Source organism: Mixophyes fleayi, chromosome 12 (genome assembly GCF_038048845.1).
Source record: "Mixophyes fleayi isolate aMixFle1 chromosome 12, aMixFle1.hap1, whole genome shotgun sequence".
Lineage (NCBI taxonomy): Eukaryota > Metazoa > Chordata > Amphibia > Anura > Limnodynastidae > Mixophyes > Mixophyes fleayi.
Genome location: NC_134413.1, coordinates 74,690,850 through 74,702,058, shown reverse-complemented (window position 1 = coordinate 74,702,058; position 11,209 = coordinate 74,690,850). Strand labels below are relative to the sequence as shown.

Here is an 11,209-nt window from a genome sequence, read left to right as displayed (position 1 = left end):
TAGTCAGTGGAACAAAACAAGCGTTGGAATTGAAGGCTGGTCTATGGGAGAAAACAGGGTGTCTGCAGAGGCCTTTTGACAATGAACTTGAGACATCTCATTAACATTCAGTAGACTGCCTGTCAAGTTCAGGACATACTGAGTTCCCATGCAAGAAGACAGAAAAGTGAATTAATTGTGCATTTTCTACGGACCATTAGCCCAGCTTCCAAAGACAGTCTCAAAATTAGCCCTGGAAACCAGACATTAAAAAAAAAAAATGCAGATTCAGATCTATGTGGCTAACAATTTATACACTTCTGGTAGGGCAGGGATGACTCTGTCCAACTGCAAAAAAAAAAAATAGCTTATAAGGAATTTTTGCCCATTCAAGCTGACAATCCCACGGTTCTTTTCACATGGTAATTGGGACACCCTGACCAAACCTCGATTTGAAATTTGAACTTTGTAAGAGGATAATTCCCATCACTTCCTGAGGTTAGTCAGAGAGTGCTTTAAATTTCCTGAGTGTTCCATCGTGACTGGGCTTCTATTAAAAAAGAAAGCACAAAAAAAACCAAAAAAAACCTTAAACTTCTTGTCTTCTAAGAAAATAATCACTTAAGGAGAAGATTCATTGAGTAGTGGAGTGAACGAAGGAGGAGTGACTACATCATTTTAGGTGTCAATAAGACGTCCCACACCTCTTTCTCCAACCCAACCACTCCCCCTCGTTCAATCCTACCCCAATCAACATTTCTTTGGTAAAAACTCAAAAGGAATGCGAGGAGGAGCTAGCAGATAAAGCAGTATTTATGTGAAAAGATCCATGCTATAATTGTCTTTCACTCATTTTTTTTCCTGTGAGCTTTGAGTGGAGAGGCTCCTGAATGAGACGTAACTGTGCGTTATTTCTATATCTGCCATGGTTAGAGAAGCCACATTTTCACTCAGCTGCATACTTGGCATTTGGTGCATAAGGTTGTAGGAGCAGAGTAAAGCGCATATGTGGAAGAGAAAGGAGGGATTCTAAGAACCTCGAAAAAAAAAAAAAACTGCAAAGAAAAATCCTGAATGGATGCCACCTTTTTACGTCACTCAGAGATGCAACCAACAGCCACAAGAGGGTAGGATCTGAGAGAATCGACTCATTTTGCTAGCATCCATCAGACGATATGCTAAGATTTCACTGTGAGTATATTTCCTATTTTTCTTTTATTGAATCTTACCGTGGCAATATTTTTCCATAACGGAATAAACAGAATATTATTTACTGAATGGCAAGACTCTCAACCAAGACTGAGATTTCCGAACGAGTCAATTAGGCATTTGTTGTTCCTTTCTAGATTTGCAAAGCCTACGGGCAATTTTGGTCAACATTCTTAAGATGCATAAAAATAATAGTCTTGATACCTCTCACAGGCATCTTTAAGCTGTAGTAAAAAAAAAAAATTGCCCTTCGATAATAATTACAAAGATTTAGTCCTGCCAGATTTTTTTTTTTTTTCATAGCTCGATTAATAGCCCAAGTTTCACACACGGTATTAGCAGCAGACACAGTATCTCTTGTCTTATTATAATCTTTTATGCTTGCACTTGGCATCTTAATTTAAAGGGATTGAAGGTGGGAGAGGCCACTGGAATTGTGCAGTAGAGACGGGCCCCCTTTTATGTTAAAAGAAAAGGCCTAGACAAGGAATTACATCTTGTTTACCTCTTCTACGCTTCCAAATACCACATTATTTCAGAATGAAGTGGCCGACCTTTGTGCATAATAATTAAAAAGAAAATCTATGCTTGTCGGATAAAACATATATATATATATATATAATGTTGCTACATTAATTAAAAATAAAATATTTGCTAATTAATTAAACGCCATGCTCTAAATGCATTTTTTTTATTTTTTTTTGCAAAGCGTCTGATTAAATTAAATCAGAAGAGGCTCTCACGATATCTAAAAGGATTATTAATTGGAAGGCTATTTTATTTCAGGAATATAGAAATGTTGTTTTTTTTTTTAAAAAAAAGGTTACATATTACATATAAGTATCTATATATATTGTATGGCTAGTATTATGATTTATCATATTTCTTTAGCTATGTGGTTATACCAGCTTTTGTTATTTAATTTATTTCAGAATGTCATCATAAACATAATCTGCATATTGTTATGTCTACTCAAATAATTAAAGATAGATAGATATGAGATAAATAGATTTATAAATAAATAGATTTCACATTTGTGTAGACTGAGACAAGGCAATGGCCTGATTAGCAGTGGTCTAAAGTAGGCCTGCTTCAATATTCCTTAATGATAACACAACGTACTGTATTATAAAAAAAATCTCAATCAATAAATACATTTCATCTCAATTTATCAATATGGCCTTTCACAAAAAGGAGTGATTTTTTTTTTTCCATAATTGCTGCACAATTTAAATCTGTGTAAAGATATGTGCACGCTGCTTTGCATAGTGTGTATTTTTTTTGTATGCAGTGATTTTGCCAATATTAAATAAGGTTGGGGAGGGGTGTTTGCATTTGTTTAAATGGACGATATGAAAAAATTCTGTCATTTTCAAATACGCAGAATAAACACTTTGCCAGAATACTGTTCATTAAAGATTTAATTCAATGAAAAAATATATTAAGGTGCCTGAAAATGTTTTTTATCTGACAAGCAGTAAAAAACAATGGTGGTTTTTATATTTTTCACACGCTTTCAACAACAAGGTAAATGTAGATCTGGATGAGGTGGCCTGCTTGTACTGTAGTGCTATATATTTGGAATGGACGGGAATATTCATTTTTTTTTAATCATAATAGTTTATAAATACACTGATTTACAATAAGCTAAATGGGAGCCTTCTATTGAATAGAGTCTGGAGGCTGTCTGTTTATCTATGGAATACACTAGCCAGGTAGAAGAATGACTCTGTCACGTTCTTCATGGTTTCAAATAATCATCCATTCATCCATTAATTTTTTTTCATTTTTTTTTTTTTTTAGAAACGCAAAGGGGAAATAATGAAGAGCAAAAGGTATGAATGATTATTCACTTTGACCAAATGAATTTCTCTATTAAATATAAGTAGCTAGACAGGTGGATTGTCAATATTGTTAATATAGATTATACATATCACCCGTGTGGTATATATATATATATATATATATATATATATATATATATATATAGATAGATAGATATAGATATATATGTATCTATATATATATATATATATATATATATATGTATATATATATATATATATATATATATATATATAATGTATCTATATATATATATCTATATATATATTTATATATATATATATATATATATGTATATATATATATATATATATATATATATATATATATATATATATATATATATTATATGCAGTATGTTAGAAGGCCATGTTACGTTCATGCTTTCCAGGGGTGGTATGATTGTCAGAAGGTTCCGCCATTTTAGATGTTATGATCAACTTGTATATCATAGATATACTTGTGACAATTTTTGTTTTGTACGTTTCTGGAACTTAATTAAACGTATTAAACAAAGCATGGTGGACTACTTTTGTTTAACCATTGATTAATATATATGTGTATGTGTGTATATATATATATATATATATATATATATATATATATATATATACATATATAATATCGGGCCATGTTACAATATTGCATCTATTTCTTCTTACGTAAGTGCCTTGAGAGGGGGGCTTAATTTTAGGAAATTAGTCAACGTGAATGAGAGATTTGCAGGATCAAAGCGACTATCCTGGGAAATCTGTGTTATACGGACACCTCATGTATCTGGATTAGTGCAGTTTATTTTAATCATTTACTCTCTTACAATTTTTGAGTGACATCAGTGTTAGATGCAGATGTTGAAAACTGAGACACGCCGCAAAAGAAGCGGACATATTGTTCCAGCTTCTAACGTGGCATTTACGCATGGTGGACGTAGCGATACAGAACCGTATGCACTTGTTCAGGCACCATGGAGGCAATGGTAGCCTATCCTAAAATCCCGTACCTCACAGCAATATTTTAGCCTTTGCAATTTTTTTGCTAACGGCAGACCATTTTGCCAATAAAGTTAGAAATGAAGATCCGATATTAGTTGAACATCGAAGATTCCAAATGTTCACAGTGGATGAAGTTGGGTGATTTTTTCTCCCTACACTCTCATATTTGGATAAATCATTCCTAAGTAGACATCGTCGATACATTCTACAAAGTTACAAAACAATTAACTATATGACTATAAGCCGTACATTCAACAATTACATTAATAAATAAAGTACATTATGAGAAAGGAAATATAAAACGGGGATATAACGCTATATATTCTCTTGCGTAAGAAAAAGAGGAGGGAGCGTATAATAAAATAGGCGGGGCCTGTACACTGTAATTATATTTCAGTACACCAGCATTATAAAACAAGGGGGAGTGTAGCTATGCAATTGGACACAAAAGGATTTAAACATCCCCCGTCTGGCTTTGTTTGCTGATAGCCTAGAAAATTCAAATAGAAGAATAGGCAAATACTGCTAAAAAATGTAGTGTATTATTATATGTGGTATCAATATTTTTTATGCAAATTACATCATTTTAAAAACAGATTTTGCTATGAAATAAAGGGGGAGCAGGGAGTTTTGTCTGCAAACAGGACCAGTCTTGTTTTCTAAGCAATTTTTTTTTTTTCCTGTGCTGATGCGTTTCGCTAATGACAGCTTAGTAAACCCTCATCTGAGAGCCATTTTAAAAGAGGGCTCCGGTTAATAGATACCATGTTTAGAATGCAGTTGCTGCACAGTCAGGCACTGAAAAAGAAGCATGCAAGTCAGAATATATACAGACGGGTGCATTGCAGTTAGTGTGTGTCATGTATCCATGTTATCTTCACCATACATTGTTTGATATATCAGTATACTGTTTGCTGTAGGGCTGCATTAAATGGGAGGTCGTTCCAAAGTTTAAATGTAACAACAGGACAGTTTATCCAATGATGTCATTGCAGTTAGCACTGGTGGAGAAGTTCACAATGAATCACAGTGAAATAGATAGATAGATAGATAGATAGATAGATAGATAGATAGATAAAGAGATGGAGAGATAGGGGGAAATGGAGAGAGAGAGAGGTGAAGAGGGAGGGAGAGAAAAAGAGAGGGGGAAGAGAGGAAGAGAGATGGAGAGAGTAGGATAGATAGAGAGAGGGAGAGAGAGAGGTGAAGAGGGAGGGAGAGAGAAAGAGAGAGGGGGGAAGAGGGGGATAGAGATGGAGAGAGTTGGATAAAGAGATGGAGAGAGAGATGGAGGGAGAGAGAGAGAGAGATGGGGGAAGAGAGAGAGGTGAAAAGGGAGGCAGAGAGAAAGAGAGGGGTAAAGCGAGAGAGAAAGAGAGAGAGAGATGAAGATAGAGAGATGGAGAGAGGGAGAGATAGAGAGAGCTGGAAGTTGACCTCTATCATAGAATTTTAAGTGTTTTTTTTTTACACTGATGACATCAGAGCAGTCATGAAACTCACTGACACCTCACACTGGATATGTGACTATGCTACCGCGCTAGCTCCTCCCACATTAAACTGACAGGGCGGAGCCAAATACTGGATAAACTGTACGTACTGTAATACCGCATTCCTGGCTATGCACCATGACAGGCACACACACATGCCTGGATCTACCCTCCCAATTGCTTTGACAAACAACACTTGAGGACCCATTATAGTTTTTTATAAAGGCAATCCCATGTAACCATTGTGTAAGCAAATCTCCCTGCATTAATTTAGCAACTGAACAAAGGAGATATAATCAGCCAGTACTCCTCTAACCTGGATTTTGGCCAGCTGCTTAAGCCATATGCCAATAAAATGTACGTACTAAACAAATAATTGGCAGGCATTTATTTTGCAGAACATTAACCCTCTCAGGTAGCGAGGTACCTTAACACCGCCAACCCTAATATTATAACTCGCTGGCATTTTCCTGGGCGCTGCAGTGTTTTAGGTGGAAAATGTGTAATTATATAAATATACATATATGCTCTTGTTGTGTCTGCAGACGATCTGGGCTGTTGGTTCTTTTGAAGTGCGCCTGCCTATTTCATGAATGTATTAATTAGCCGTTCCCATGCCTTGGACTGGAACATACAGTGTACATACATTAACAATGGCGTATGCATAATGCTGTTTGGTGTGAGGTGCAAGAAACGGCTACAGATCACTAATAATTAATAACCAAGAATATTTTACATTTGACATTCAAATAACCTGAAAGGCAATGTGTTTATTATATTTAATCTGGAGGACATGGTTTACATGGAACTGCATATGTGTCAAGGAAGAGGAATTAGCCGGACTGAGAGTGGGGTGAAGTGTACACATTGCTGGGACATGATAGTGCCATGAGCTGACATGAGGGGGAGGCAGATGTGTTGTAAGTGGTTTATTACATGACATGGATTATATGGACTGGGAATAAGGGAATCAACTAGTCCCAGTATATTCACTGGGGGACATAGATAGATAGATAGATAGATAGATAGATAGATAGATAGATAGATAGATAGATAGATAGATAGATATGAGATAGATAGATAGATAGATAGATAGATAGATAGATAGATAGATAGATAGATAGATATGAGTTAGATATATAGATAGATATGAGATAGATAGATATGAGATAGATAGATAGATAGATAGATAGATAGATAGATAGATAGGAGATATATAGATAGATATGAGTTAGATAGATAGATAGATAGATAGATATGAGTTAGATAGATAGATAGATAGATAGATAGATATGAGATAGATAGATAGATAGATAGATAGATATGAGATAGACAGATAGATAGATAGAAGTGAGATAGATAGATAGATAGATACATAGATAGATAGATAGATTTGAGTTAGATAGATAGACAGATAGATATAAGTGAGATAGATAGATAGATAGATAGATAGATAGATAGATAGATTTGAGTTAGATAGATAGATAGATAGATAGATAGATAGATAGATAGATAGGAGATATATAGATAGATATGAGTTAAATAGATAGATAGATAGATAGATAGATATGAGTTAGATAGATATATATATATATATATGAGTTAGATAGATAGATAGATAGATAGATAGATATGAGTTAGATAGATATATATATATATATGAGTTAGATAGATAGATAGATAGATAGATAGATAGATAGATAGATAGATATGAGATAGATAGATATGAGATAGCTAGATAGATATAAGTGAGATAGATAGATATGAGATAGCTAGATAGATAGATAGATAGATAGATAGATAGATAGATATGAGATAGATAGATAGAAGTGAGATAGATAGATAGGAGATAGATAGATAGATAGATAGATAGATAGATAGATAGAAGTGAGATAGATAGATAGATAGATAGATAGATAGATAGATAGATAGATAGACAGATAGATAGATTTGAGATAGATAGATAGATAGATAGATAGATAGATAGATAGGAGATAGATAGATAGATAGATAGATAGATAGATAGATAGGAGATAGATAGATAGATAGATAGATAGATAGATAGATAGATAGAAGTGAGATAGATAAATAAATAGATAGACAGATAGATAGATTTGAGATAGATAGATAGATAGATAGATAGATAGATAGATAGATAGATAGGAGATATATAGATAGATATGAGATAGTGCTATTACATAACAATATATAGATCCAGAGGATTCCATAAAACAGAATATGGCATAATAGGACACAGCAGAGTGGCTGAATATCACCAGGCAGAATATTGCATCAGAGCTAGGCCTAGGCAACTGGAGGCTCTACCTTTGGTGGTGCTATAAGTCACAGCATCTCTGGCTTTAGAGTCACAGGTTCTATAAGTTTGGCACTGCAAATGTACCTACCCAAATATATATTAATCACAGACCAAATTACATATACTCTATCTCAGCGATAGGCACCTATCATCGGCCCCATGGACGTCCCTCTAACTTTCAAAAGTGCTGCGCATTACTAATACTCTCAGTAATAACAATACATTTAATCAAAGAAAAAGACACCTATCTATTATAACATATCAGCAGGCATTATAAACAAGTGTTACAAGCTGTAACAAATAAACCTGACAATAAATCGACAGCCTGTTGACCATCGCTCCTCTATCTATTCAAATATAGAACTGCATTCCCTCATACTTACCCCTCCTTTACATAAAGCTGATGAGTTTATGATACGCAAGTGATGTTAATAAATGTATAGATGCCTGTAAATAATATCCATATAATCGATGAGTTCTGATGTCAACGCGTCAATGTTCAATAGGAAAACTTGCGTGTTATAAAGAAAAATGTCCCTGCCCCCTTTCAAATTATTACGGATATTAGAAGTCACCTTGGATTTCTGCCTTCTGTATAAAAATACTCTGTCTACGGACTCGTGCTATTATATGGGCACAGAACTTGTCATTAGCTTCGAACTTCCATATAATTTATGGTGGGTGGGCGCAGTTCTACCGTATGTAACAGACACCGATCAATTGTTTGGATTTGTGATGTACCATAGCTGAAAAAAAATAAATGTATCTAGAAAATCTTCCATTGACAAAAAAAGAAAAGTATTGTTCTTTGACGTAACAAAACAAAGAGCAACAGCGTTTGCCTTCGTTGCTGTTCAGACAGCGAAGGGTTACACACGCACACTGTGAAATGTTTGGCATGGGAGCCCCTGCCACAGAGCTTGCAATTAATAATGGCGGGTAGAGAAGAACAGAGGACAGGAGACAGTATAATATACAAGTGCTGCATGGTCGAGGGTACATGAGGAAGAGGAAGAGAGGGAGGTTCTGGTACCGAAGGCCAGATATTGTTTCCTCCTCTATTCCCATGAACCGCTCCATTGATGAATCTACCAGCCACCAGTCCATCAGGTTTGGTGACATCACAGGCATTCTGGCCAATCATAGACAAGGAAAGGAGGGGTGTGTAAAAGAATGAATGGATTTGCATTGGTCTAACACCCCCTAGAGCAGACGATGCATCAGTGTGGCAGTATTGCAACATGCAACCTCTGGGCTATAGAGGAACGAGGGCAACCAACAAGGCAGATGAATCTCCCGGATACATGTTAACCCTGTGCACAGATTTCCAGGAATTATTTTTTTTTTAATGAAAAATCTAAACGTCTTTTCTTTTGACATTATACGCTTTCAGATTTTAATCACCTTATCACGTTATAACTCCTGGGGAATTTTTTTTTCCTCCAGACTAGAAGAAAAAAAATATCCAAGCCTTCTTCTTCTTCTAAGTAGCTTTCCAATTAGCTATTATTGTCTGTTTTAATTCTTATCTTGTTGAGATTATATATGTGGTTAATATTCTATGTACGTGCTCGAGCGTGGGTAATCTGGAACGGAGAGACGGTGTTAGATTTTGCACGTCTCCCTCCTGAGAGCGAGTACATTTTAATTAGTGAGTCGTACAGGAGATTTTAGAGCACATATTGCGAGGTTTCTTTGTAACGTAATCAAGGTATGGGCTCACCGCTTCATTTAACTAACGAGGCAGTTGGTAATTAAAACACGGGTTTGTGGAGTCGTCGTCCAGATTGGTGTGTATTATAACTTTTGCACAAAATGATTTCAATATTTTATTGTTTTACTTTACCAATGTATACACTGTTCAGATTTATTTCCAATTTTCAATTCACACACACAATTATATTTATTTGTTTATTGCAATTTAACCCTTTCAGATGAACCATTGATTTGTATGTAATATACTTGTATTTTTTCGTTTCGTATTTGAGAATAATGGTACATTGTTGACAGATATACTGATGGATGTGATATGCAAGTCGGTAATGTTTGTATTTTCTAATTAGAAACCAAGACAGACGAATGTTGCGGAGGAGAAGATTGGTGTCAGCGGTGGGATGAATAGGGGTTAATTGTTATCTTTGGTTATCTAGCTGTATGAGTGTTGTCAATTCTTCATAAAGCTAGATAACCGAAAGTAAAAATAACCCCATTACGCGCCTTGTTATGATGGCTGTATCGTTATGACGGTGGTGTTACCAGCGGAGACAAAGAGGGGGGAAAGCTCAGAGCACCAAGAACTTTGGATCGAGTTCTGGATGAAGAACTGTTTTAAGAAAGTGTTTATTTGCTCCTGGAATTTAATCTGGAGGTAGGACTTTTATCATCCATCTTCTGTGAGGTATAATGAAATATGAATTACCCGGTTATGGACTGTTCCAAGACTTCACTGTGCCCGAACCATGACATCACCAAGCCGGAGACTGCGCGCTTTTCAAAAACAAAGATTGTGGCGCAGAAGGAGGAGTCTGAATATCAATGTGCAACAGAAATATATTCACTTCACACCCTAGATCTTGAGCTACAAATAATACATTTATTAGATTAATGTTTCCCAAAATGTTGATGTAATAAAGAAGTTATTTGCATTCGAAGTCCAACGTGAGAAGCGAATATATTGATGTTGAACCCATGACATCACTGAATTAAGAACAGGTATTAAAAACTTTTCAAGACTTGTAAAATACTGTGGTGATCATCTGGAGAATGGATTATTAGGTCCAACAAGAATTTCCGGCAATTTTTTGAAAACGTGAGGCCAGTGTAATCAACTGCTGGGATTATGCTTTCTGAAACTTTTTGTTGTCCAAAGCAAGTCGTTTCTATCTCCAAGGCCTGTATGGAGCAGAAGATGATCAATTTTTTTTACGGACCTTCTTATATATATATATATATATATATATATATATATATATATATATATATATATTGTGGCCATTTACCCCATCAAAGTTTGAGAATGAGTTACAAAAAAATCTGTTGAACCTGTATTTATAACTAAAGCAAAAAAAAAAATAATTAAAAACTTAGACTATAATTACAGGATAATACTTACTGCAGAGAGTCGAATGTTTCATTCTAAATTTCCCGGTTGAACAAAATGTTCAAAGTTCTGATGGCATTTTAAATTATCCCAAATTCAGCATCCAACATGCAAAGATTTTACGTTAAGATTGTGTGTATGTATTTCTTAAAAATCTGTTACCACTGAACTAGTTCAGGCAAGAGGGGGGGGGGTGTGATCTTGCTTCCCCCCTGTTAGATTTAGCCTGTATAATTAACTTGTTTTCTGCTAGAATGGCTTTGTAAGAAAACTTTGT

At 35.1% G+C, this 11,209-nt stretch overlaps 1 long non-coding RNA gene across 1 annotated transcript; it reads left to right on the top strand.

Moving 5' to 3' along the window:
• The first annotated feature begins 837 nt into the window (after positions 1-837).
• On the top strand, positions 838-10,780 carry LOC142109408 (uncharacterized). The gene is made up of 3 exons (XR_012680366.1): positions 838-1,170; positions 2,992-3,023; positions 9,896-10,780. It is a non-coding gene; the product is annotated as an uncharacterized LOC142109408 (long non-coding RNA).
• The last annotated feature ends 429 nt before the right edge of the window (positions 10,781-11,209 follow it).